This window comes from Trachypithecus francoisi, unplaced genomic scaffold, assembly GCF_009764315.1.
Source record: "Trachypithecus francoisi isolate TF-2019V2 unplaced genomic scaffold, Tfra_2.0 Lachesis_group5, whole genome shotgun sequence".
Classification (NCBI taxonomy): domain Eukaryota; kingdom Metazoa; phylum Chordata; class Mammalia; order Primates; family Cercopithecidae; genus Trachypithecus; species Trachypithecus francoisi.
The window spans coordinates 105,488,831-105,514,994 of record NW_022681470.1 but is presented as its reverse complement, the minus strand read 5'-3'; the positions used below and the strand labels follow the sequence as shown (position 1 = coordinate 105,514,994).

At 43.3% G+C, this 26,164-nt stretch overlaps 1 non-coding gene across 1 annotated transcript; it reads right to left on the bottom strand.

Moving 5' to 3' along the window:
- Nucleotides 1-2,125: 2,125 nt before the first annotated feature.
- On the bottom strand, nucleotides 2,126-2,229 carry LOC117076996. Its single transcript, XR_004434598.1, has one exon. It is a non-coding gene; the product is annotated as a U6 spliceosomal RNA (small nuclear RNA).
- Nucleotides 2,230-26,164: the final 23,935 nt, after the last annotated feature.

Below are 26,164 nucleotides of genomic sequence, written 5' to 3'. Positions count from 1 at the left end.
TGAGGCAGGAGAATCACTTGAACCCGGAGGCAGAGGTTGCAGTGCAGTGAGCTGAGATCTCATCATCGCACTCTAGCCTGGGCAAAAAGAGCGAGACTCCATCTAAAAAAACAAAACAAAACAAAAAAACTAATCACTGCCTCAGAGCAATGATTCTCAAAATGTGTCCCTCAACCAGCAAGATCAGCAAAGACCGGGAACTGTTCAGAAAATGCACATCTGCAAGTCCCATCCCAGACCTACTAAGTCAGAAACTCTGGGGAATTGCATTTTAACTTCTCCAGATGACTCTGATGCATATTGAAGTTTGAGAATCACTGCTCTAGAGGAAGTAAGTGCCAAGACAGAAGGAGCCTGGTCCTGAGTTGCTGCTTGGAGGAGGGTCATGTGGGAGAACCACTCTATCAGGAACAACACATCACACTATTGCGTGAAAAATCCACTTTTATTGTGTTAAGCCATTGACTCAGTGGGTACGCATTTATGTGGCTTATGACAACATAGAAGATTGGAAGGTGGGGTCTAAGCAGTGGTGTGCAGGAGCTGGTTCACACCAGCTCATCTGTTAAATTTTCAGTAATTTTGCAAACAAGGTGACTTCTCATTGCTAACATTAAATTGGCCAAGGTTGGAATAGTTACACCATGGAAACTGTCAAATGCTACAAACCAGGACTTGTTTTCCCAGAGAGCTGGTTGTTAAACATTAACCAGCACACCCCTGGAATTAAGCATCAAACAGTAGAAAAGCAGGATGATGGTACAGTGGCCCTGGGCTGTAATGAACCATCAAAGGAAATGCCATCATGTGAGGCTCCCTAGGCCCAGCCCACACTCAGGCTTCTCTTGACAACATTGTGTCTTTGCCATGTCCTTGTATTTAGAGATTCTGGAAGTTGAGAGAGAAAGACTGTGGAACCAGAATGATGGTCAGAACTATCATTCAGGTTAAGAACTGGTGGGTTTCAAGCAGGGTTTCTCAACTGTGGCACTGTTAAGATTTTGATCAGATGAATTTGTTTGGGGGACACTATCCTGTACATTGTGCATTTTTAGCATGTTTAGCAGCCTCCCTGGGCTCTACCCACTAGATGTCATTAGCCACCCTTCTCGCTCCATTTGTGACAAGGAAAAGTGTATTCAGATACTGTCAAATGTCAGTCCACTGGAGGGCAAAATCATCCCCAGTTGAGAACCACTAATTAAGAACTACCTAGAAAGCAAGAGACACCCCCATAAGCATGAGCTGGGCCTCAGCCTACCCTCTCAACCCCATAACAATTTAGGGAAGATGCCTTTGGATTCAACTGTAATCACTTCCTATCACATTCTATTAATCTCTTCCAATGCTCCCTATCTCTCTGATCACTCCACTCCCTTCTCAACCACACAGCTCCTAGAGCCTGTACCACCACATTAGATCTTGGTTTGGGAGCGTCTGATGGTGACTGAAAAATATTTCAAGTGTGTTAGCTTCTCTCCTCGACACCACTGGCCTCCATCCCTCTTCAAGATAGTATGGTGCAGAGATCGAGAACACTGGTTCTAATGGCAGCTGGTCTGCCTGGATCCTTGCTCTGCCACACTTTAGCTCTGACTTTAGGCAAGTCTCTTAACCTCTCCGAGCCTCCTCCATTTCCTTGTTAATCAAATGGGTGAAAATACTATTTCCTACTTCATAGAGTTGTAGAATAAAGTGAGATAATACTCAACAAACATTGGCTACTGTTTTTCACTAAATGGATTTTAGAGCACACCCAGAATGGTGGATCCTGTGCCACATGCTGGGGGCATGGAATTGAGCAAAACAAACACATAGGCCCACTCCCTGTTACAGTCTTGTGGGGAAGACAGTGCAATGAGCAGGTCTTAAGATGATGTGTGGTAAGTGCCAGAAGAGGAAAATCCCCTGGTACCACACAAAACCACAGGAGGAGCCTAACCAAGCCTCAGGGGTTGGGAGGAGGCTCCTGGGGAAAACAAAGATGGGCTCCAGGCAGGCCCTGCTGGTTGCCTGCCAAATGTACATGCCCTCCCCTTGGTCTTTATCCATCCCGTGCTCCACTTGGGTATCCCAATTTTTCTGGACCTTTTTTCTTTACACGTTTTTCCATTTATTTACTTATAAAAATATGGAATGCTTCATGAATTTGCACGGCATCCTTGCACAGGGGTCACAGTCATCTCTGTGTGGTTCCAATTTTAGCATACATGCTTCTTAAGCCAGCACTCTTCACTTTTTTGCACCACACTCAGCTCTTCTTCCTTTCTTCTCCTAAAAGGTAACCAACCATTTTAATGTTTATCTTCTTATTTCAATGTGTTCTTGCAACATGGGTATTGTTTTGTGTGTGTATGTACTTTTAAATTTTTATCATAAAAATTTTCTAAAGTACACAAAAGTAGAGAAGATAATATCACAAACCTCCATGTAGCCATCACCTAGTTTGAACAATTTTACCAACATTTTGCCAACTGTGTTTTATCTAGTCTCTCCACTCCATCCCTACTTCTTTCTTTCAGAAGTATTTTAAGACAATCCCAGACATCGTTTCACCCATTATACATCTCAGTATGCATGTTCAACAGAAAATGACCTTTCAAAAAGCTCATAACCACCAAGTAGATTTTTTTTTTTTTTTTTGCTATGAGTACTCCTGATTCATTGCTTCTGACTGCTGCACAGTGATTTTTGTGTGCCTGCCCCGAATCTAACCTATTCTTTTCCACAATAATTGACACTCAAGTGGTGGGCAACTCCCTTCCACCACTAATAAGACTGCAAGAACATCCTCGCTTTGTGAGAATTTCCCCTGGGACAGAACTGTGGGTCACATGATATATTCATTTACATAATCTCACCAAGAAGACCAGACTGCCCTCCAGAACGGCTGCACCAGTCCACAGTCTCACCAGCAGCATGAGGTTCCCATGTCTTCACACCCTGCCAATCATTGAAATTATCCAGCTGGCCTTTTTTCCCTTGTTTTTTTTTTTCACTTTTCTCAGACCTCGCAGGTTTCTATTAATAATTGTTTTCAGTCTAATGTATGTAAAGTCTCATTTAAATTCATATTGTTGATGATTAACAATGATTTTTAGCATTTTATCACCTTTGTAAGATTTTAGGGTTAATTCTTCTATAAATTGCATGTTCATATCTTATACTCATTTTTCTATGGGGTTGCTGTCTTTTTCCTGATTTGTAGGAATTTCTTGTGTATTCTAGATATTAGTCAGTTTTAGACATTGCAAGCATCTTCTCCCATTCTATCATTTGGTCCTACTTTTTGATCACTTTTGTATCCACCTTTCTCTCCCACCTTCAGCTCCAGGGGGATCTCCTGCTCAGTCTCATCTACCCATGAGACTCCTATACCCCCTTGCCAGTGATGGATTTAGGAATACAGTTTGACCAATTCTCTACTGAGATAGTGAATTCAGCCAGAGGGCTTCCAAGAAAAATTTCTTCACTCCTCAGAGACATAAGAAGATCTAGTCTCTGTCTCTCCTCCCACTGAGTGTTCTCTGGATATGACATGGAGCTTCTGTAACCATCTTACTACCAGTTTGAGGATAAAACCCACTGTGAAGGCATGGTACTGTTGGTGGCAGGGTTGAGCCACTGTATTAACCACCCTGGGGCCTGCAACGCCTCTAGTCTTCCCTTTAAGTGAGATAATAAATGTCCTCCTCGTCTAAGTTAGATTGAGCCAGGGTTTCTGACACTTGCCGTGAGAAGGATATGGACAGATGCAGCCTCTAAGCCAGGAGTTTCTGAATCTTTTTTTTTTTTTTAATCATAATCACCAGTAAGAATTTAGCTTTTTATATCATGATCCAGTATACATATAATTGAAACAACACTTAACTTCATGGTGTCCAGTGTGCTCAGATAACCTCTTTTCTATTTCCTTTGTTCTTTTTGTTTTTGTTTTTTTGGAGGGTATAGGGGACAGTAATACTCAATGTAACCTACTAAATTAATTACACAAGCTACTAATGGGTCATGACCCACAGCTTGGAAAACATTGCTCTGGGTTTTAGGCCTCTGAACTGAGGCCTGTAAGAAGAATAATGGGCTTTAGTCAAGTAAGATCTGGAGTGGGGAGCGAGGATGGTGGGGAGGATGTTTTCTAGGAAAGAATACTGTAAAGAAGCCCTCAGCAGGATGGGGCCAATCAGATACCTCCCTTCCCCAAGGGTGACCACGGGGTGAGCCCTGGATAAACCTTTGTTGATTGGTTGTATTCCCTCCCACAGCTCTCCTCCCAGGGTGCCTTTCTGCAGCCTTATTCTATGAATAGATGAGAGCTTTTATCTCCCCTCTGCCTAACCTCAGGACTCCGGAGAAGGACGGCGGGCGGGGGGATCCCTGAAGTCGGCTAATTAGAGATGGCTGGGAGGATTACCAGGGCCTTGCTCTGGCAGCTGTGCCCACCTCTAAATTCAATATCCAGAACCGGCAGAGAAAGGGCTCACCTTGATAAGCCCTGAGACAAAGCAGGAGACAGATAGGGTTTGTTCTCAACAGAGCACTCACCCTCTGAATACAGTTTTTGTTTAAGCCCCAAGGCTTGGAACATTCCACAGCCTGGCAAACTCCCTGTCTCCTCAAGGTCAGTCCTTCCTCAGCATTCCTCTTTGGAAACGTCTCCCACGGCTGGCCCTGCTCCTGCCCCCTGGCTTTGGGGGCAGTTATATAACTCTTAGGAAGACCTAGAAATACAAGCATATGGTGTCCTCAATTCCCAGCACAGACTTGCTGCTTCACATTTTTAGCTGGTGCTGAGAGACTGGCTTTCACACACAGACACACACACGTACACATCCCTGACTCATAACTACATTTCTGCTGCAGTATTGCAGATTTTTAAAAAATTAAATCCTACATCTGGAGCCACATAAGGGTGAAAGCATAGGACATTTTGTCCCAGTAACTGTGGGGATGGAAAGGCCTCTGAGGCAGGACACAAAGGCTGTATCAGGGCCACTGCAGGGCCAGGGGTCCTAGCACCCCTGGCTTTGGCTCTGAGGGTTTGGTTGCTTGTAGCTGAATTCCCTAACCAAAGCCTGTCACGTGTGGTGCCAAGCTCACAAATTCAGCATGCATCTATTACATGTTTGCAATGACTAAAAGATTAGGGAAGGAAGCCTGGTTTGTGGGGATCAGGGATACGTAGAAAATATGTTCTGCAAAATGTTTTATTAGAGGTTCTGAAAATTAAGACACAGAAAGCATTTTACTTAACGAAGAAAATAGGGTAAATATGTTCAAAGGAGTATAGTTGTTAAAAGCAAACTGTTTAGAGTCAAGGTCAACCCAGATTCACTTTCTGGTTCTCTGCAGCTTACTAGCTGTGACCTTCAACAAGTCTCTCTTAACCTGAGTCTTAGTTTTCCAATATGTAAAATGGACAGAGCATTGTGAGGGTGGTTGTAAGGATTAAATGAGATCAGAGACTTTAGCACCATGACTGTAAAGACAAAGGGCTCTATAAATGTAGCTGGTACTACAATTCACTTTTTTTTTTTTTTTAAGACAGGAACTGACTCTGTCACCCAGGCTGGAGTACACTGGCGTGATTACAGCTCACGGCAGCCTCGACCTGACAGGTTCAAGCCATCCTCCCACCTCAGCCTCCAGAGTAACTGGGACTACAGGCATGAGCTACCACATCCTGCTAATTTTTGGATTTTTTGTAGAGATGGGGTTTTTCCATGTTGCCAGGCTGGTTCCAAACTTCTGAGCTCAAGCAATCTGCCTGCCTTGGCCTCCTAAAGTGTTGGGATTACAGGCAAATGAGCCACCACGCCAGCCCACAATTCACTTTTAACACAAGTGAAACACATTTCATTAGACAATGGAATAGACTTACGCTAATTTTCTTTTCTCTCTTACTTTACAGTCTGATTTCCTGAAGAGAGGAGGTGGGAGTAAGCTAATCAGGCCCTGAGTTAGCTGTCTCCAAGAAGCTTAGAGTGTCCCACTTACCTATGGGTTGCAGGGCCTGCACTGCCAGTAGGGCTGGCTTTTAGGGGTGCTGCTGTTGGTGTGTGCTGTACATGTTTTCTAGGATTGGGACAAGCATCCTAGAGCTCCTGGCTTTAGAGGCCAGGTCTGGGAACTGATGGGTGCAGCAAATGCAAACAGACAGCAAACAGGCCAAAGAGGAGATCCATTCACTGAAGACGGCCCTGGTACAGTACTGTTGAGGTTTTGCTGCGGCCTGGACACGGCTGGCTCCTTCGACTTACACAATATGTCTTCTCTCTCTCTTTACCTGCACTTATAAGAATCGGTGCTAAGGATATGTGCCTACCACAGTGCAGCCTGTAGATTATCTAGCGAAGAAAGAATTGCTGCCATTTCCCAAATATTAAACGCCAGGTTCTGCCTATGCGTAATTTTCTCAATCTTCACAACACACCTGCTAACTCCAGTTTACAAATGAGGAGACGTACCGGCCGGTTGTTGCAGGCGTCTGGTTTTAAGGGCAGTGGCAGTAGAGAAAATGATTTATTTTAGCATCAACCACTGTGCTAATCCCTTTAGATATCATCTCATTTAATCCTTTTAACAACCCTGAAGTACCATCCTTATTCTAAAGGGACTTCAGACCTCTCTGCCGTCCACACTGTCCCCTGCTCGGTGCAGGAGTGTAGACTGGGACTGTTCCGTCTGGTGGTCTCCCCGACAGGGGCTCACCTGGAAACTGGCCTTTGGGCTGGGACTGTGCCTCGGTACTTAGGCTGGCAGCCCATATTAGGACAGGGCACCGTGATAAGCACTTTCTTACCGCATATGCACGATTTCACTCGGCCCTCACACAGCCCACGAGGTGGGCACTGTCACAGTGCCATCTCACAGGCGAGGACGCCAGGCCCAAACCCTGAGGATGCGCCGCTCAGGTGGAAGCCTCCTGGTAGCTCGCGCGGCAGCCTGGGGGCGCGCGGATTTGTCTCTGCGCTACGGCGGCTGCCGAGGACCATCCCGCGGAGGCGGCGCTTGGCGGCGGGTCCTCGGCCTGAGGCTGCGTGACGCTTCCAAGCCCGGCCCGACCTACGTCTGCAAGAAGAGCAGAGGGTCCCTAGTCGGGAGCGGACCCCGCTGCGGCTCCAGCCGGCCCTGCCTGTAGCCGCCACCTGAGCGTGGGCGCGGCTGCTATCTCTCACCCGCGCGTCGGCCAGTAAAGGGCTCCGTGCTTAAACATCATTCGTTACAGTATTGCAGCCATCACACGGCATTTTAAAAACACGAATGATGATAAATGATTTTAACACTGCTTCCAATTCCGCCCCAAGCACAGCATTATTACCATTTGCATGCGTTTCACTTCATTCGATTTCCATGTGTATGGATTTGTTTCTACACAGCTGTGGTAAAACGCACATAATAACCTGAATCCAGGGTTGTTTTCCACTTTGAAACATGAACATTTTCACTGTGTTATTACAAACGCTTCCTACCTATAATTTTTAATGGCAGGACTTTTAAAAATCGGGTCGATAACGCTGTCACTTCTCTGAGCATCTCGCAAATGTTTAACATTGAAGTGGCTCCCAAAGCTTCACCATTATAAATTATTCTTTTTTTTTTTTTTGAGATGGAGTCTCACTCTTGCCGCCTAGGCTGGAGTGCAGTGGCGCGATCTTAGCTCACTGCAAGCTCCACCTCCCAGGTTCAAGAGATTCTCCTGCCTCAGCCTCCCGAGTAGCTGGGATTACAGGCACCTGCCACCACGCCCACCTAATTTTTGTACTTTTAGTAGAGACGGGGTTTCACCATGTTGGCCAGGCTGGTCTCAAACTTCTGACCTCAGGTGCTTCCCCCTCAACACCCCCTCGGCCTCCCAAAGTGCTGGGATTACAGGCGTGAGCCACCTCGCCCGGCCCATTCTTGTGTATAAAGTCCTTTCAGTATTGAGATCAGTTTCCTTAGCTTACATTCACAGGAGTGAAAGTGCTAGGTCAGAGTGTGAACATTTAAAAGCTTTCGGTATTATTGCCAAATGGCTTTTCACGGATGACTTAGGGAGGTTTTGGTACTTGGAGCATTACTACTTATATCCATTTTTTCCCCCAGGAAAACATCTAAAATGTGCTTTCATTGAGAGATAATGACCCTTTCTGAGAGTGTCTATATTTAATTGAGATCAGAGCTTGAAGTTGAAAATTTTGTGCCCTAATGGTGAGCCTTCAGACATCAGAAAACAGGGTAGGAAAGTTCTCACGGGTTAGGATTTTTCTGGTGGCCCTGAGTCGGGGAGCCACTTATTCTGCTTTCACTTAAGGCTAACCTAGACTCCCAGCCCTGTGTAGAGTTCTGAGGGACGCCAGGGTCATAATGCTGGTGGTACAGAGTTCATAATGTTCATAAAGTTCATAATGCTGGTGGAAGAAGTGAAATAATTTATGAATTCACAGAATATTGATCATGATATCTTTCCTCCTCTAGATGACAAGGTAATAAAGAATAATGAGATGTGATCATGGGAAATAGCCACCATGAGCAGCAGCCACCAAGGCACATAAACACTGTGGAATTGACTCTGCTATCAGCATGTAGGTTTCTGGGGTGAGAGATTAAACCAAACTCAGTCCAGCTTCTTGTTTACTCTGTGTAAATCTACTCACTGTCAGGAATCTTCAGGCCAGTGTTGCCACCACTTGTTCTGTCTGTGATTCCAGTGATGAGTAGGAGGTGACCAGCAGGCAGACTGTCTCCCTATGGGTAGGGAGCCTCAGAGTTCTGCAGAGACTGGGGTATAGGTAGAAGATGAAAAAATATCCTTTCTGAATCAACTTTTTGCCTGTCTGGGAAAATCCCTACATTTCCTACCCACACTTTCTCTGCTCTAGGACCTAAGCCTTGGAGAGTTCCCCCCCGGTTCACTGACAAGCTCCCTACACTAGAGTCCTTTTGTAGTGGGCATTGGGATGCACCACTCAGATTTCTCTTTAGGACTCGTGAACTTATTCCCTCAAGCTGCTGGGGATTTGCTGGCAGACAGACTTCTCCAGGAAGTGCCTTAGCTGAAGAGAGATGCCTCACTCAAGGTCACACCTCATTCCCCTTCCTGGAGCAGCCCACATCCAATGAGGTATACTGGTCTAGCACCCTCACCCCACCTTCAAAGTTCCCTGTGGGGTCAGCAGATACCTTTGCTGAGACTGTTTTGCAGCCCAACTTCTCTCTCTGCACAAATTGTTTATCATTTTCCTTCTGTTTCAAAGGTGTTAATCCCAAGACCACTCCTAATAAATGTCCTTCATGGAAGTTTCCATCTCTGTGTTGGCTTCTGGGAAACTCAGCCTGTGACACCAATCCCACATGAAATATTTATGTGCTACTCCCTGGGTCCCTTGTTTGATAAACATTATCTAGCAATAACATGGGGATAAGGTCACAACTCAAAATAGGCTAGTTTACAGCTTTGCAGCTTGTTTTGTGTCACTTCTTTTTTTCTGATTCTCACGAGCCCTGTCACACTACAACTCCTATTTCTAGGTGTGGAAGACAGAATAATGGCCCCCAAAGAGGACTGCATCCTAATCCCCAGAACCTCTGTATATGTTAATTACATGGCATAGGGAAATTAGGATTGCAGATAGAATTAAGGTTGATAATCAAGTGATCTTAAAATAGGAAGATTATACTGAATTTAACAGGCTCAATGTAATCACAAGGATCCTTAGACGTGGAAGAGGAAGGCAGAAGAGAATCAGAGTGAGATGTGACTATGGAAGAGAATCAGGGAGATGTGAAAAGTACTCACTCGCCAGATGGAAGAAGAGGTCATAAACCAAGGAATAAATGTGGCCTCCAGAAAGTGTGAAAGGCAAGGAAATGAATTCTCCCCTAGAGCCTCCAGAAAGAAGTGCAGCCCTGCCAACACCTTTATTCTAGCCCATGTCAGAGTTCTAGCCTGAAAAACTGTAAAATAACACATTTATGTTGTTTTGAACCATTTAATTTGTCATAACTTGTTACAGCAACAATAGGAGACTAAGACACTGGGCAAATCTGCTTCCTTCCCAAAGGCTCACTTATAGGTGAGGCCGCAGCAGGAATAGTGAGGAGGAAGCAGTTGGAACAGAACAGCCTCTCACATGAATAACCCTTGGCCCTCCTGTCTTGATGCTACCATGAAAGAAGAAAGCATCTAATATTTCTCTATAATCTACCTCTTTAAAGTGAAATAATAAATCTGAGAATTTTAGCAGTGGAAAAAAGGATAAAGTTCATCTTTATCAATGACTTTCAAGCTTTCATTTAGCAGAGGAACATTTTTTAAAAATAGGGAATCACAGACATACAGTATCTAAGACATAAAAGTGGAGCTATCCTGATTGAAGCCCAAGGCCCATGGTCTTTCGCCTCCCCTGAGGAACTCTAACTTTCGCCTCCCATAAGGAACTGAGGATGAAGGGTAAAAACCATCCACCAAGGACACCTGGCCCCTGGGCTGGTTAACAGTAAAACAAAAATTAGAACTCAAGTCTCTACCTCAGCCCAGTGCCTAGGCAGAGATTGACTATAGACTGTTCTCAAAACACTTGTGTGACAGGCTTCTCTGGTCAATGAGATTTATGCAGCATCACAGGACATCTGTGAATTTCCTAGGGACAGATCTACACCTCTTCTTACATGTTTCTTGTGGATGTTTCACTTTGTCATACACTGGATCTTCACACCTAGAGCCAGTCCCACTGGAGATGTGAAATAAGCAGCTTACTACATGATGTGACTGTGTGACAACACAGTCATCATCTGACTCCAAAGCCCTCCCCCAGCAGTCCGCCAAGATGCCTGACACTCTACCATTGGAGTCACTAAGGTATTGCCTCCAAAAGCTTCCCTTCAAAATTTAAATACATTTCATTGATTGCAAGGCTCACACTGTATCATTTCTAAATATCAGGGCCTAGCAAATCTCTGGATTCTTTTTTTTTTTAATGGTACATAAATGAATGTAGTATCTTGCAATCAATGTCATTTTAGATTTGAAGAAATATGGTATGTGACTTGGGCGAATGATAAATAAATTAACCCATTAGCACCTTTGAAGGCTGAAGCAGATCAGAGTGCTCAAAGAATGGAGATAGGAGTGTGTGTGCATGTGTGAGTGTGTATGTGTGCAAGGTGCAGCCTCCGCACTAGGAGGGATCTGAGAAGACAAGAACAAGCACAACAGGGAAGGGAGGGAGACATGGGAAAGGTTTCTTGGGCTGTGTGGAGCTTATATTCTGACATAGAAATTGAATAAATTAAGATCCTCATTTGGAGACATGGGAAGAGGTTTTTTGGATTGTGTAAAGTTTATATACATAAGAAATTGAATAAATTAAGATCCTCATTTGTTCTTGGCAGCAAATGAGATTCCAAAATGGTTGCTAGAGTTATGTTACAATAACATTCCTTATTTCAGAGTCTATAATCAAGCAAATCAAGTTAATCAAGTAAACATAAAATATATAGTTTTAAATGTAACTAATTCATTCTACCAAATAGACATACTCATCATTTCTCTGTACTGGCTAAAAATCAGATGGTAGCTAACATGAGCCTTAAAGAGTAACAGTTGGTCAACTAGACTTTTGTTTGTCCTTCCAGTTCATTTGGCTAAATGAACTATTAATTCATTTCACCAGCATCTTCTGACTTAATCAAAGGTCAGCAGCCCAAAGGTATTTGCCAATCCTAGGATGACATTTAAGATCTAAAAAATAAAAATATACTTTTGAAATACAGACATGCATTCATTAACTAATAATTATGATGAAGACAAGAGTTTATTATTTAAACAATTTTGTTTGAGAACAGAAGGAGAAACCAAAATTGCAATCCAGGGACTTGTTATTTCGTCTTCCCTGCTGCAAAAATTAGCTATCACTTGGTGTCCAGCCAAGGCCATGAAGTCCCACTTTGCTTGCCTTTCATTATAAATTTGGAGATGTGCTCCTCTGGAAAACAAATTGGCACTAACATATAATAAAATTCTCTGCAAAAGGACAACAGACCTTTACAAATCACACAGAGGAAAAACAACAGTTTTCTGCTAAAAAAAAAAAAAATTCATCATGTCACTGTCTGCAATTCACCAATATGGGTGCAAATGCTTGGAATATTTTTATGTTTGGCAGAAAAGATAAAGGTCTAAAGAAGAAATATCACTGATGGCTTAACTGAACAGAACGTAATGAACTGAAAATCTCTCAATTTTAGCAGCTCCCTCTTCAGCCCTTAGAGCACTCCTAGTAGTGGTGCAAACCCTGTACTTAGGTTATCCTGAAGAAGCTACTGGCATTTAGCAAAGTGCTAGCTGATCTGAGGGAAGGCATAGGGAGATATAGAGATGCAGAAGTTGACCACTGAATGCAGACCTAAGTGAGCAAATGGATGGAGAGAGCTCAAAATCTTGCAAACAGGTACCACTTGTGAAATCAGTTCCGCTTGTTTCAAACTCATTAATGGTGAGTTCCTGTATGCTGAGTTTCTGCAGAACATAGCCCATCTGGTTAGAAAAATGCCTACACCATAATTCAGCAGACATTTTCTGAAAGCATACCATGTGCAAGGCATTGAATGGGGCACCATGGAGGATACATATTGACATTGTAGAGCATACCTGCCCCCAGGGAGCTCACCATCCATGGTAGAGACAGAAATACCACAATAGGAAGATGAGCAGGGCAACAGTGCTGTCACCCAACCACAGAGGATAATGGGTGTGATGGGAGTCACAGAAGAGAGAGAGTTGCATCCTGATGCTGGATGGTGGGAAGAATGGAGATGATGTTCGGTCCACATCTTAACAGAAGAGTAGAATTTTAACAGGGAATGACAAAGAAAGTTCATTTAGGGCAGAAGGCACAGTATGAACAAAAGAGATGACTGCAGGAAAATGCAGGGGTGTTTAGAGCAAGGGTGAGTTACTTGGGGTGATAGTGATGGAAAAAAAGAGGCTGGATTGTGCTGGTTTGCCCAGATGTTGTCTGGCAGGACTGAGGAAACTGGGAGGCTGGGGGCAGGGTCATATCCTATCAGGTCACACCATGTGTCTTTGCCACCAATCCATCCTTCACAGGCTCAGAAGAGGGAGGAGTAAATGCCTGTGATAACCTGATTTTCTAGCTATTACAGGAATCACTGCCCTGCACGTGGTCTGACCTCATGCCTTAGCCTTCATCTACAGAAACTAAGCCTTTATTGTAGTCTAGCAGCCACCACAACAAGCTCACTTAGAATCAAAACACCCCCTGGGATACCAGCCAAAGGGAGCAATGAGGGCAGAGCCAACTAAGTGATGCTCATCCACCCCTCAACTTGGAGTTGAAATCACAGAGGTAAACCCCATATTACATTTAGAACATTTTCAACACCCCAAAAAGAAATTCTATGCCTCTTACCCCCTCAGTTCTATCTACCACCTCCTCAACCCTAGGCAACCACTAGATCTGCTTTCTGTCTATAAAAATCTATGGAGATTTGTCTATTCTGAGCATCCCATGTAAGTGGGATCATGCAATAACACCTTTTGCATCTGGTTTGTTTCACTTCACAGAATGCTTTCAAGGTTTATCCATGCTGCAGCATCTAGCAGTATTTTATTCCTTTTTCATGGCCAAATAATATTTCACTATGGATACATCTCATTTTATTAATCCATTCATCAATTGATGGATATTTGGGTTGTTTTGCTTTTTGGCCATTATGAATAATTCTGCTATGAACACTTATGTACAAGTTTTGTGTGGACATATGTTTTCAATTATCTTGGGTGCATATATATGAAAGTGGAATTGCTGGGTCTTTTCTTCTCCATTCCCATTTCTTCTAGCACTTAACATGCATATCTATTAAATGAATAAATATCTGTTGAATAAATGAATAAAAGCATCTCATCTTCTTAGAAGACTTTTTGGCAGTTAACTACAAAACACACCAACATTAACAACTACAATTGGCAGCAGTTAAGCCTTGTCACAGTTCGCTTTGTGGCTTATTTAGGTTGAGGTAAGCCGGGGACTCCTCTCACCTGCCTGATCCTTCTTTTGGAGCTGAGGAAGCTGGGGTGGGTGAGCAGAGTGAGCACTGACCTCCCCAAATCACCCAGGAAGACAGAGGCTTGTCTCAACTCTGACAGGTTCTCAGAGCAGCAAAGGCCCCAGAATCTGGCTGACTCACTCCAGAAGACAGAGCTGCCAGGAGCCTAGTCAGCCATGATGGGGCTTCACAAGGATGGCACCTCCATGCTGGGATGTGGGATGAGGACAAGAAGGGACAGGGGCTGCATTCCCACCGACCCACCAATCTAAAGATGCTCAGGGCCTCGTGTGTGTGTATGTGGGGAGGTAGGGGTGGTGGCCTAGGGCACATGCAACTGTGTGCACTTAGTATTCCTATGAGTATGCTGCTGCCCACAACCCAAGGGTTATTATCAGTCATAAAGGGACACATGGAGACTTGGAATTCTTATCCAGACAGCAGATGCCACGGTGAGGCCTCAGCCCATACCTCGTGCACCCACCACACTCCTGCCCAGCCAGCACCAGGCTGCTCAGCAGGACAGCACAAGCACCGGACAAACTGCTTTGGCAGCTGTAACCCAGATTTATTCAGGGCAATGGGCGGCTAGGCAGGTTCCCTCCCAGCTGGTGCTGGGTAGGGCCGTGCCCTTCCATGGGCATCCCTATGGCATGCCAGGCTGGGTCAGGCTCCTCACAGATGGTCTGGCAACACGTACTCTGACCTAGCACACAGCTTCTGGGGTTCATTGGTCCCAGCAGAGCTACAACAAGCAGCTTGGATTTCTAGGGAAGGAGCAGAAGGAAACTCCTCCTGCCACCCCTTGCCACCCCCTTTCCTCCTCCTATTGACTTTCCATCTGCCCTTCGAGGCCCAGCTGCCCACACACAGCTCCTGCCTCCTGTCATTGTGGGGCCCACATGGACACCCCCTCCTTCCTGTGCTCTCTCATAGTTTGATGGGCTATTTTCTCTCCAGCAAGACTAAAATCCTTAAGGCAAAGAATAGTTCTCCTTCCACAACAGCTTTTTTGAGACCTTCAGAACAGAGTCCCCAATGCAGAAATCAACAAAAACATTTTCTCAGCCTCATCAAGCCACTTTCATGTCTGATAGCCATACCCACTGGCCTGGTTCTTACTCAATGCCTCAATGGTTCACTCAGCATGTAGCCACTATTTCATGCCTAAATAATATTTAAAAACAGTCATGTTTTTAAGATGTCAAAAGGAGCACATGTTCAACAGAGAAAATACAAAAACATTAAAAAAAAAAAACTACCCATCACCCCACATGCAGAAGTAACTCCTATAAAATGTTGGTGTGTATGTTCCTCTTATTTTTCTACTTGTGTTTATTACTTTTTTCAAAATTGTGATTCAAATGTGCATGCTGTTTTACAACGAACATTATGAATATATCATGGTGCTATTTGATTGAATTTTTTTTGCAATTTTAATGGCTATGTAATATTCTATCACATGGATATCATGTGTTTTATTTAATCGTGTTTAATTGTTCCTTATATTGGTAGTTTTCCACTTCAAAATTTATAAATAATGCCTTGATGAATAATCTTATACAGAAATAATTTTGCACGCTTCTGAATATTCTTTTAGGGTACTATGGGATCAAAAATTATAAACTTCTTCAAATTTTTTTTAATTTCCTTTAAAATAGAGACAGGGTATCATTATGTTACCCAGGCTGGTCTCAATCTCCTGGCCTCAAGCGATCCTCCCACCTCAGACTCCCAAAGTGCTAGGACTATAGGCGTGAGCCACTATTCCCGGCCAAACATTTTTAAAGCTTCTTAAACTCATTGCCTAATTGCCCCTCAGATGAGTTATGGCAATTTACACTCCTACTGAATTTGCCTGCAACAGTTTGTAATAGGCATCTTCCGATTGGAATCCTCAAAATTAAGAGAGGACAAGGGCTGAGCAAGTCCAGTGATATCAAAAGGTGGAGTAAGAAAAAGTAATACCCAGGCACAATGCTACGCAGAATGGAGAGCTATGTGTTCACAAAAATACCTATATTCGTCAAGAAAATGTTACACCATCCCACACACTCCCTACCCCCAGTGTCCTCTGCTGTAAGAGACAGGCAAATATATAACACATTTTAGAAAGTGTTCCTTCCAAAGCCAGCATAAAAGCAAGCGTCCTTTCAGTGGCAGAGCGAGGAGGAATCTTGGTGTCAGGAATCCTGAGTCTGAAGGCCCACCTTGTCTGCCATTCCCACAGAAACATACCCATTGGGTGCCTTCAGCCTGACCCTCGGTTTCCCCATCCAAAAGTTACAAAGATTATGAGAAGCTACACAGTGGGATTATGTGAGCGTCAAACATGATCAAGTAGGCCAAAATACTTTGTAAACAGTCAAACGCTGACCTTATTGCTAAGACTGGATGCTCGAAGGGGTAAGCAGTGTTCACCTGAGAGAAAGATGTTCTTCCCTGGAGACACTGGAAGGACAGAGCGCTGCTGCAGTATCCCCACAGCACCTAAGAATACAGGAGAGTTGCTATCAGCGACTCTTTTCCACATTGCAGAGACTGAATAAGAACTAGCTCCTGTAAGTCACAGGAGGAGAAAGAAAAGACCTTTGCCTATTTAAATTCTGGCCCACAAGGTTCTGCTTTAGACATGGCCAATTCAAGGCTTTTCTTGGTCCTTCATGTCATGGGGATTTAACTGCTCTACATTTGCAGGAAGCTTAATTGGCTCCGTTGCTAGAGGATCTGCTCCTACCATTTTCCTTTGCATTTGTGGCAGGCCTCAGAGGAAGAGCTGGAAATAATAATGTTGCAAGGTGAAATGAGGTGATGTGCTGGAAATTGCTTGGAAGAGTATAAAATACTAGGCAAAGGTAAGGTCTGATTGTCACCCCTGGTGTGGAAGCACTAGCTATGCAGGAGAGCCTGTGTAGCATAATCAGGTGAATTTCAGTGCCAGATCCATGCGGTATTGAGTCCTGGCTCTGTCCCCTACAAAGTGCACGACAATGGGCACAGTATTTTACCCACAAACCCTTGTTTCCTCCTCTTTCCAGCACCTTCAGCTCCCTGAACTTGTCTTTGTTCATGTATTTGCTGACTGCCTTCTTCTACAGAAGCAAGCTCCAGGAGGCAGGGAGATTTTCAGCCTTGTTGACTGGAAGATCCCAAGACAAGGAAGAGCGCCTGCCTCCAAAATAACTTGCCAAACAAATGAGTGCCTCTGGCACTCCCTTAGGACACTGTCTCCAGGAATTCTGTTTTGTGCCTCTAACCACTTCAAGGACTCAGCTTGATGCCTAGAATAAGGGTGACAAGTTAGGGTTGTAGGTGAGTGTGAGTGGTAAGAGGATAGGCAAGGAGGGAGCGCCACTGGAAAAATAATTAACCTACATGAGCTCACAGCAACTTCCTTCAGGAAACTTGACCCACTCCTTTTTTCAAAAAAAATAGCCACTAAAGGGATTGTGATTTTAGCATGGAATCTTTGTGGGCAATAATCATTCCTAAAAGGGAGTGTTAATTTTAGATTGAAAAACACTCCTTGCTTTTGAAGAACATATACTCAATAAACATAACGTTTCCACTAAAAAAAAAAAAAAAGATGAATAGACTAACTCCAAACCAGAAAAGCTTAATTCTTCAAGTGTATATGGCCCCATACAGGCCAAGGCAGTTTCTCTGCCAGGATAGCAGTTCCCACTTCATGCCTCCCACCCTCTCTGCACCTCTGGAGAAAAGGCAGCTGGCTGTGGCCAGGCAGGGTGCAAGGAAGCCAGCCTCTCCTGGTAGAAATTTGTGGGGGCTACAAGTGCTGAGTCAGACCTGGGTTCTGCATCCGGGCCGGCACCTCACACTCACCAGCAGCTGTCAGGCGTAGGGATCCGCTCAGGACCAGTTCTGCTCTGCATCTACATTCCTAACGACATATGTTGAGTGAATGATGGAGGAGAAGCCAGCTTGAATTAATGAGTGAATGAACGAATGGATGTGTGTTGAGGATGTGTGTGATGTGCCAAGTACTTTAGCAGGCACTGTCACCTACTTCATCATCTGCACAGCAATTCTGTGAAGTGGATGATCATGCCTATTCAAGGTCAGATAACTCAGGCAGTTTGCCAAAGAACTAACCCAGGACTCAACCCATGGTTTGGACCTACCAGATAGCTGATAAAAGCTCAATTTTGGGCTTACTACATGAGGAGTTCATAAGTACTTTAATCCTTCCTTTCTTTTCCTTCCTTCTTTCCTTCTTTTCTTCTTCCCTTCCTTCCTTCCTTCTTTTCTTCCTTCCTTCCTTCCCTCCCTCCCTCCCTTCCTCCCTTCTTTCCTTCCTTCCTTCCTTCCTTCCTTCCTTCCTTCCTTCTTCTTTCTTTCTTTTTCTTTCTTTCTCCTTCCTTCCTTCCTTCTTTCTTTCTTCCTCTTTCTTTTGAGACAGAGTCTTGCTCTGTCACCCAGACTGGAGTGCACTGGTGTGATCATGACTCACTGCAGCCTTGGCCTTCCAGACTCAGGCAGTCCTTCCACCTCAGCCTCCCAAGTAGCTAGAACTATAGGCAGGGCATGCACCACCACTCCCAACTAATTTGTTTTTTTTATAGAGATGAGGGGTCTCACCATGCTGCCCAGGCTGGTCTCAAACTCCTGGGCTCAAGCAATCCTCCCATCTCAGCCTTCCAAAGTGCTGGGATTTTAGGCATGAGCCACTGCACAGAGCGTTTTTTTGTTTTTGTTTTTGTTTTTTCCAAAATGGTTGTAGGAAAGGAAGAGTGTCAGCACTATTATCCGAACCTAGAGAGGGTCTCTTGGCACTGTGCATGTGCTATGGGATCTACAGTGAAAAAACTTGAGAGAGATAGTTACTGTATTAAACAAAAGAGTTGGGATCCAGAAGATCTTGAAGGTTTGAAGGAGGAGCTGGAATTAAAGTAATGCCCAACCCCCAATTTTTTCAATTGCAAAAATCAAACCAATTCACTTAAAGTCCTGTCAGAGTCATTAACCTAACTCTATAAGGAGGGAGGAGGAGAGCTTGCAACAATCAGTAGCGATTCTTGTCATTACTTGGCTGTGTCACAGCACTTACCCTGTGGTAGTCTAATTATCAGAGGGAGGGGGCAGGGGCAGGAAAGGACTGAGTACAAGATCAAGATTAATGTAGCTGTAGGGTAGTCCTCAAGGCCAGTAGGCCAAACTACAGCATTTGGTAGGTGCCTGAGGAAATTATAGGAGTTACATGGTCATTGCAGGTTCTATCTAGTTGTTCCCATCTTATAAAGATGCAATGAGGATTAGGTGAAATAATATATTAAGAACTTAATGATGCATGGTACATAATACTTAATAAATATTAGTCATTGCTATTTTTTCTAAGTCTTCCATGTTATAAATTTCTATGATGTGTATTTTTATTTACATGAAGTATTTTCCTCTTCAGGTTTATTTTCTTTAGCTAAATTTTCAAAAGTGAGATACCTGAATGAAAGGGTACAGGTGCCCTTAGATCTCATGATAGTTCATACATATCACCAAATTGCTTTCCTAAATCATTAGAATGATATGCCATGACCAGCCACAAGGGAACCATCACTAGCACTGGGTATTTTTTTTTTTTTCTTTTTTGAGATAGAGTCTTGCTCTGTTGCCCAGGCTGGAGTGCAATGAATGCAACCCTCCACCTCCCTGGTTCAAGCGATTCTCCTGCCTCAGTGCCCTGAGTAGCTGGGATTACAGGCGTATGCCACCACACCCAGCAAATTTTTATATTTTTAGTAGAGACAGGGTTTCGCCATGTTAGCCAGGCTGGTCTCGAGTTCCTGACCTCAGGTGATTCACCCGACTCAGCCTCCCAAAGTGCTAGGATTACAGGCATGAGCCACCATGCCCGGCCACACTGGGTATTAGTATTGATTTGTATTTATAATAATTGGATTGATTTTTAGGGTTGATCCTTCTACAAATACTCATCCAGAGAAACAGCAGACTGGGTTTAGCTGGATACAGGGCAGGGCCAACCAACCAACTAGAATGAAACCAAAGGCAGGAAAGGGCCTCTCAGGTCAGGGAAGACTGATAAGAAAACTAGCAAGGATATGACCATTCTCAGGTGCTCACAGCAGGAAGGAGTGGAGCCATAAGATGCACATTGACCGCCCCCGCCCCCCCACCAAAAATGCTGCAGATAAACCCAGATAAGATGAGAGACCTCTGAGGCCTGAATAGCTTGTTCAAGGAAGAAAGAAAGGACCAGTGGCAGGCAAGAAAAGCTCACAGAAGCCCAGCCCGTGTTGCCTGGCAACGTGTGGAAGGAAGGGTCCCCAAATAATAACTTTCTGCAGAGGAATAAGAAGAAAAAACCTGTTGGGAAACTCAGGAACACAATACCTTACAAAGACTTCTGGTCACCAGAACTTAGTACTTTTCTGTTGTTTAAGCCACTCAGTTTGTGGAACTTTGGTAGGCGGCCCCAGCAGACAATGCAAAGGTCCTCCTGGATCTAGCCTGCCTTCATTCCTCTCCTCAGCTCTCAGTATCCCCCCTCATTCACCCTCCTAGCACAGCCGACCTCCTCCTATCGCATGGAGACACTAGGCACACTTCCACTTTGGGCACTTTGCAGGGCTGTTCCCTCTGCCTTGAACTTCCTTCTCCCCAAATCTGCCTGACTCCCTCCTATGCCTCCTTCAGATCTTTACATCAATGTCACCTTCTTTTTTTTATTTTTATTTTTTTGAGAAGGAGTCTTGCTCTGTCGCCAAGGCTGGAGTGCAGTGGCCGGATCTCAGCTCACTGCAAGCTCTGCCTCCCGGGTTTACATCATTCTCCTGCCTCAGCCTCCCGAGTAGCTGGGACTACAGGCGCCCGCCACCTCGCCCGGCTAGTTTTTTTTGTATTTTTTTAGTAGAGATGGGGTTTCACTGGGTTAGCCAGGATGGTCTCGATCTCCTGACCTCGTCATCCATCCGTCTCGGCCTCCCAAAGTGCTGGGATTACAGGCTTGAGCCACCGCGCCCGGCCAATGTCACCTTCTTAATAAGGCTTTTCTTGACTACTTTGTTAAACATTGGACCTTCCCCTACTACTCCCACTTTCTGGTTCCTCTTACCCTGCTCTGTTCTTTTTCCTGATATCCCCAGTCCCTCTGACGTACTATACTATTACACTCTCCTTGTTTATCACCTTTATTGTTTCCTGTCTGTCTCCCTGCATTGGAAGTTGCATGCCATGATGCCAGCAATTTTGTCTGTTTTGATCACTGATTCCTCTCAAGTGTCTTGCACAGTGTTTGACACATAAAAGGCACTCAATAACTGATGAACAAATGAATGGTCTTGAGTGGCTGATGTGTCTGGTGTGTGTCTGTGTGTGTGTGTGTGTGTGTGATTTCAGTGCTTACTCTATGTCTACCCCATGCTAAGCACTGCTTGAATGCCTGTAGAAACCTCTTAACAACCCTATGGGGTAACAATGATTATCTTCATCTTACATAAACAAGGAAACCAAGACTTACAGAGACTAAGAATCTTGCCTATGCTTCTTCTGTAAGTCAGCACATCAGAATCCATATTCACACTCCAGGCTTTCTGATCCCAGTGCCACACTGGCTTCTTGCAGGGCACTGGCAGGGGCTCTGTTCAGGAGAATGCCCCATGTCCCGTTTCCTAGGGATCAGGGTAGTAGCCCAGGGCAGCTGCAGCCCAAGGCAAGTGTTTCTAGAGTGGCCCTGAGCCACAGCTGGCCACCACCCAGCTGGTAATGGCTCAGGCTTCCAGGCTTGGCTCACTGATGATCAGCAGGGTCCAGATCACCCTGGATCTGCCACTCACACGTGTGCCTGAGAGGGTGAGAGAAAGGGAAGATGAGAGAGGGCAGTAAATGAGGGCAGGGAGCAGCAGGCTATTGAAATTCTAGAATCACTAGGAGCCAAGTGGGCCGGGAGGCTGGTATTACTGGCTGTGCTCAGCGGGCACCCAGTGGGCAGAAATCCCATTGCCCAGTTCTCCTGGGGCGGGGGTTGAAGGGCAGACTGTAACTCTGTAGTTGTATTGTGATGGCGAAGGAGGAAACAAGAGCAGCTGATCCGGCCTGGATCAGGAGTGCCCACGTGCAAACAGACAGGCCTTTGTGTCCTGGGCCCAGACAACAGGCTGCATTCTTCCTCCACCTCGGTGACGTCCTTCACGAACATGTCCTCAGAGTGCGTTTTCAAAGGATTAATCAGCTACGGATCAGATGACACGGCATTCCCTCTGTTACCCACTCTTTGCCGTAACTGTGCCTTCACTTGTCTCTGAGCACAGAGTTAGGGGCCAGCCCCAGCCCTGCCCTTGGGATGCTTACAGTGGTCCCCAGGTAGCTGCAGGCCTCAGAGATCTCAGCTGTCAGAATCTCAGAACACAGGGGCTGAAAGGGCCCAAGAGCAAGTCCGACACCGTTTTTTATTGGAGAGGTGATGGAGTAAGTGATAGGGCCATCACTGGGACCCAGGGGTCCTGCCCCTGACAGCAGTGTCCTTTCTGGTAGGAGCGTTAAGCTGCCCCAGAGTCTGACAGTTACATCAGCCCCCACCAAAGGACCTAAATCACCTCCCGGAGAAGCCTGAGGGAGATGGCTTCTTGAAGAAGGTAGACTTAATTCTCATTAGGCTTAATTCTGGCTGGTTTCCAAAGCAAATGGCTTTCCTTGCCCAAACCAAATGCAGGAGACAGGAAGCACCCAAGGATGTTTATCACTGTCCTGCTTAACCACACTGTGGGACCCCTGAATGATCAGTTATCTTGTGAAATGCTTCTTTCTCTAGATAGACAAAAACATCCCTTGGATACTAAAATGATCATCTTCCCTGGCTTTTGGGGATCATGCTCTCAGAAATTAAAAGACTTGGGTTCTACTTCAGGTATGGCAACTTCAGACTGCAAGATCATAGAAAAGGAGCTCTCCTAACCCCTGATAACCACTGATCTATTCTCCATCTCCACAATTTTATTTTATTTTTTCAAGAATGTCCTACACATGGAATAATTGAGTATGTAATCTTTTTTTACCTTAAACTTTCAATTTTGAGATAAATGTAGGTTACGCAGTGGTAAAGAATATTACAGAGATTCTATGTGCACTTTATCCAATTTCCCTTAATGATATTATCTTGCAAAACTATAAAGTCGAGATACAGAATATTTCCAACAGCACAAGGATTTCACATTGTCCTTTTATTCCCACACTCACTTCCTTTCCACCCCCACTGACTCCTTAATCCCTGGCAATCACTAATCTATTCTCCATTTCTAAAGTTTTGTCATTTCAAGAATGCTATATTTAAGGAATCATACTGTATGTAACCTTTTGTGATAGGATTTTTTCACTCAGCATAATTCTCTGGAAATGCATCTAGATTATTGTGTGTATACCTGCTAAGTATTATTCTACAGTACGGATGTCCCACAGTTTGTTTAACCATTCACCCACTGAAGGATATCCGGGCTGTTTTCAGGTTTTGGCTCTATGAATAAAGCTATTATAAACATTAGTCTACAGGATTTTGTATGGACATTTGTCTTCATTTCTCTGGGATAATTGCCCAGGAGTGTAATTGCTGGGTCATATGGTAGTTACATGTTTAATTTTTAAAGAAACTGACAAATCATTTTCAGAGTGGCTGTAACATTTTTACTTTCCTGCCAGAAATATGTGAGTAGTCCAGTTTCTCTCCATCATCATCAGTATTTAATGTTATCACGATCTGTTTTTAGCCATTCTGATAGGTGTGCGGTGATAACATTGTCATCTTAATTTTCTTTTCCCTAATGGCTGATGATGTTGAACAACTTTAGATGTGCTATTTGCTATTTATATATCTTCTTCAGTGAAATGTCTATTTATGTCTTTTGCTCATGATCTAATTGGATTATTTGCTTTTTTACTGTTGAGTTTTTAGAGTTCTTTGTATATTCTAGATACTAGTCCTTTACTGCATATGTGATTTGCAAATATTTTCCTCCATTCTGTAGCTTATCTTTTCATCATTTTAACAGGAGTTCTTATAGAACAAAAATTTTGACTTTTCATTAAGTCCAATTTATCATTTTTTCTTTCATGATTATGTTTTTTGTATTAAGTCTGAAAACTCTTTGCCTAGCTGTAGACCTCAAAGATTTTCTCCTAGTTTTAGGGTAAAAGTTTTATATTTTTGTGTTTTACATTTAAGTCCATGATCCATTTTGAGTTAACTTTTGCTTGAGGGTGTGAGACTTAGGCCAATATTGGTTATTTAGTTGGTTGGTTGGTTGATTGATTGATTATTGCCCATAGGTGTCCATTGGTGCCAGCATCATTTGTTGAAAAGGCTTTCCTTTCTCTATGCAGTTGCTCTTGACTCTTGTTAAAAGTCAGTTGGGCATAAAATGTCCAGAATAGGCACATTTATTGAGTCAGAAAATAGACGAGTGGTTGGTCTAGGGCCAGTAGGGGGAGTTGCGGAAAAGTATGGATCACTGATAAAGGGTACAAAGTTCTTTGGGGGGGTAATAAAAGTGGTTTAATATTGATTGTGGTGATGGCAGCACGACTCTGTGAATATATTAAAAACCTTTGGGTTTTACATTTTAAGTAGATGAATTGTATGGTGTGTGAACTATATCTCAGTAAAGCTGTGACCAAAAGAAATCAGTTTGGCATATTTGAGTGGGTCTATTTCTGGGTTCTGTTTTCCATTCAGTTGGTCTGTGTGTCTATTACTTTGCCAGTACCACAAAGTCTTGATCACTGTAACCATACAGTAAGTCTTAAAATGTGACAGATGGTTTCTTTCACTTTGTTCTTTTTTTCCAAAATATTTTAGCTAGTCTACTTCCTTTGTCTTTTCACGTAGATCTTGGAATGATTCTATCCATATCTGCAAAAATCTTATTAGGATTTTGATAGGTACTGCCAGTACTCTATCAATTGGTTTCACATCTGTAGATTCAACCAACCAAGGACCAAATATTAAAAATAATAATAATAATAAAAATGCAACAAAAAAACACAAATAAAAACCATACAACATATCAACTATTTACATACACTTAATTGTACTAGGTATTATAAGTAATCTAAAGATGGTTTAAAGTATATGAGAGGCTGTGCTTAGGTTTTATGCAAATATCATGACTTTTTATTAAGGGACTTGAGCATCCAAGGATTTTGGTATGGAGGAGGGTATCCTGGAGCCAATTCCCTGAAAATATTGAGAGATTATTTTTATTGCAATAAGTGTATATCAATTTGGGAGAAATTGACATCTTTGTTAAATTTGCCAATTTATGTTTTGCAGGACATGGGTTTTATGAACATATATATATATATATACACACACACAGAAAATACATACATAAATTTTCCAATTCATGAACACGGCATGTCTCTGCATTTATTTAGATGTTGTTTGATTTATTTCATCAATGTCATGTGATTTTCTGAATTTACGTTTTGTACGTTTTGTTAGATTTACCTAAGTATTTCTTTTTTTAAGGCTATTGTAAATGATGCTGTATTTCTAGTTGTAGTGTTTAAGCCTTTACTGCTAGTATATAGATGTATGATTGATTTTTGTATGTTTGTCTCACACCCTGTTACATTGCTGAATTAACTGATTAGTTTTGGATGTTCTTTTTGTGGATGCCATGGAATTTCTACACAAATAAGCATTTCCTCTTAAATAGAAACAATTTTATTTATTCCTTTCTGATCTATATGCCTTTATTTCCTTTTTTTGCCTGATTAAACTGGCCAGAACTTCCAGCACTACATTGAATAAGAGTGGTGACAGCACACATCCTTGTTTTGTTGCTGATATTAGAGACAAAGTATTCAGTCTTTACAATTAGGTATAATGTTAGCTGCAAATGTTTCATAGATGCTTTTTATCAAGTTGAAGTTTCTTTCTATTATTGTTTTTCAAAAAAATTTCTTTTATCATGAATAGGCATTTAATTTTGTTGAATGCTTTTTCTTTTACATCAGTTGATATGATCATCTAATTTTTCTCCTTCTTTTTTAGTCTGTTAACATGGTGAATTACATTGATTGCGCCAGCCTTGTATCTCGAGAATAAACTCTTAATTGGTGACTTTTTACATATTTGCTAAATTCTATT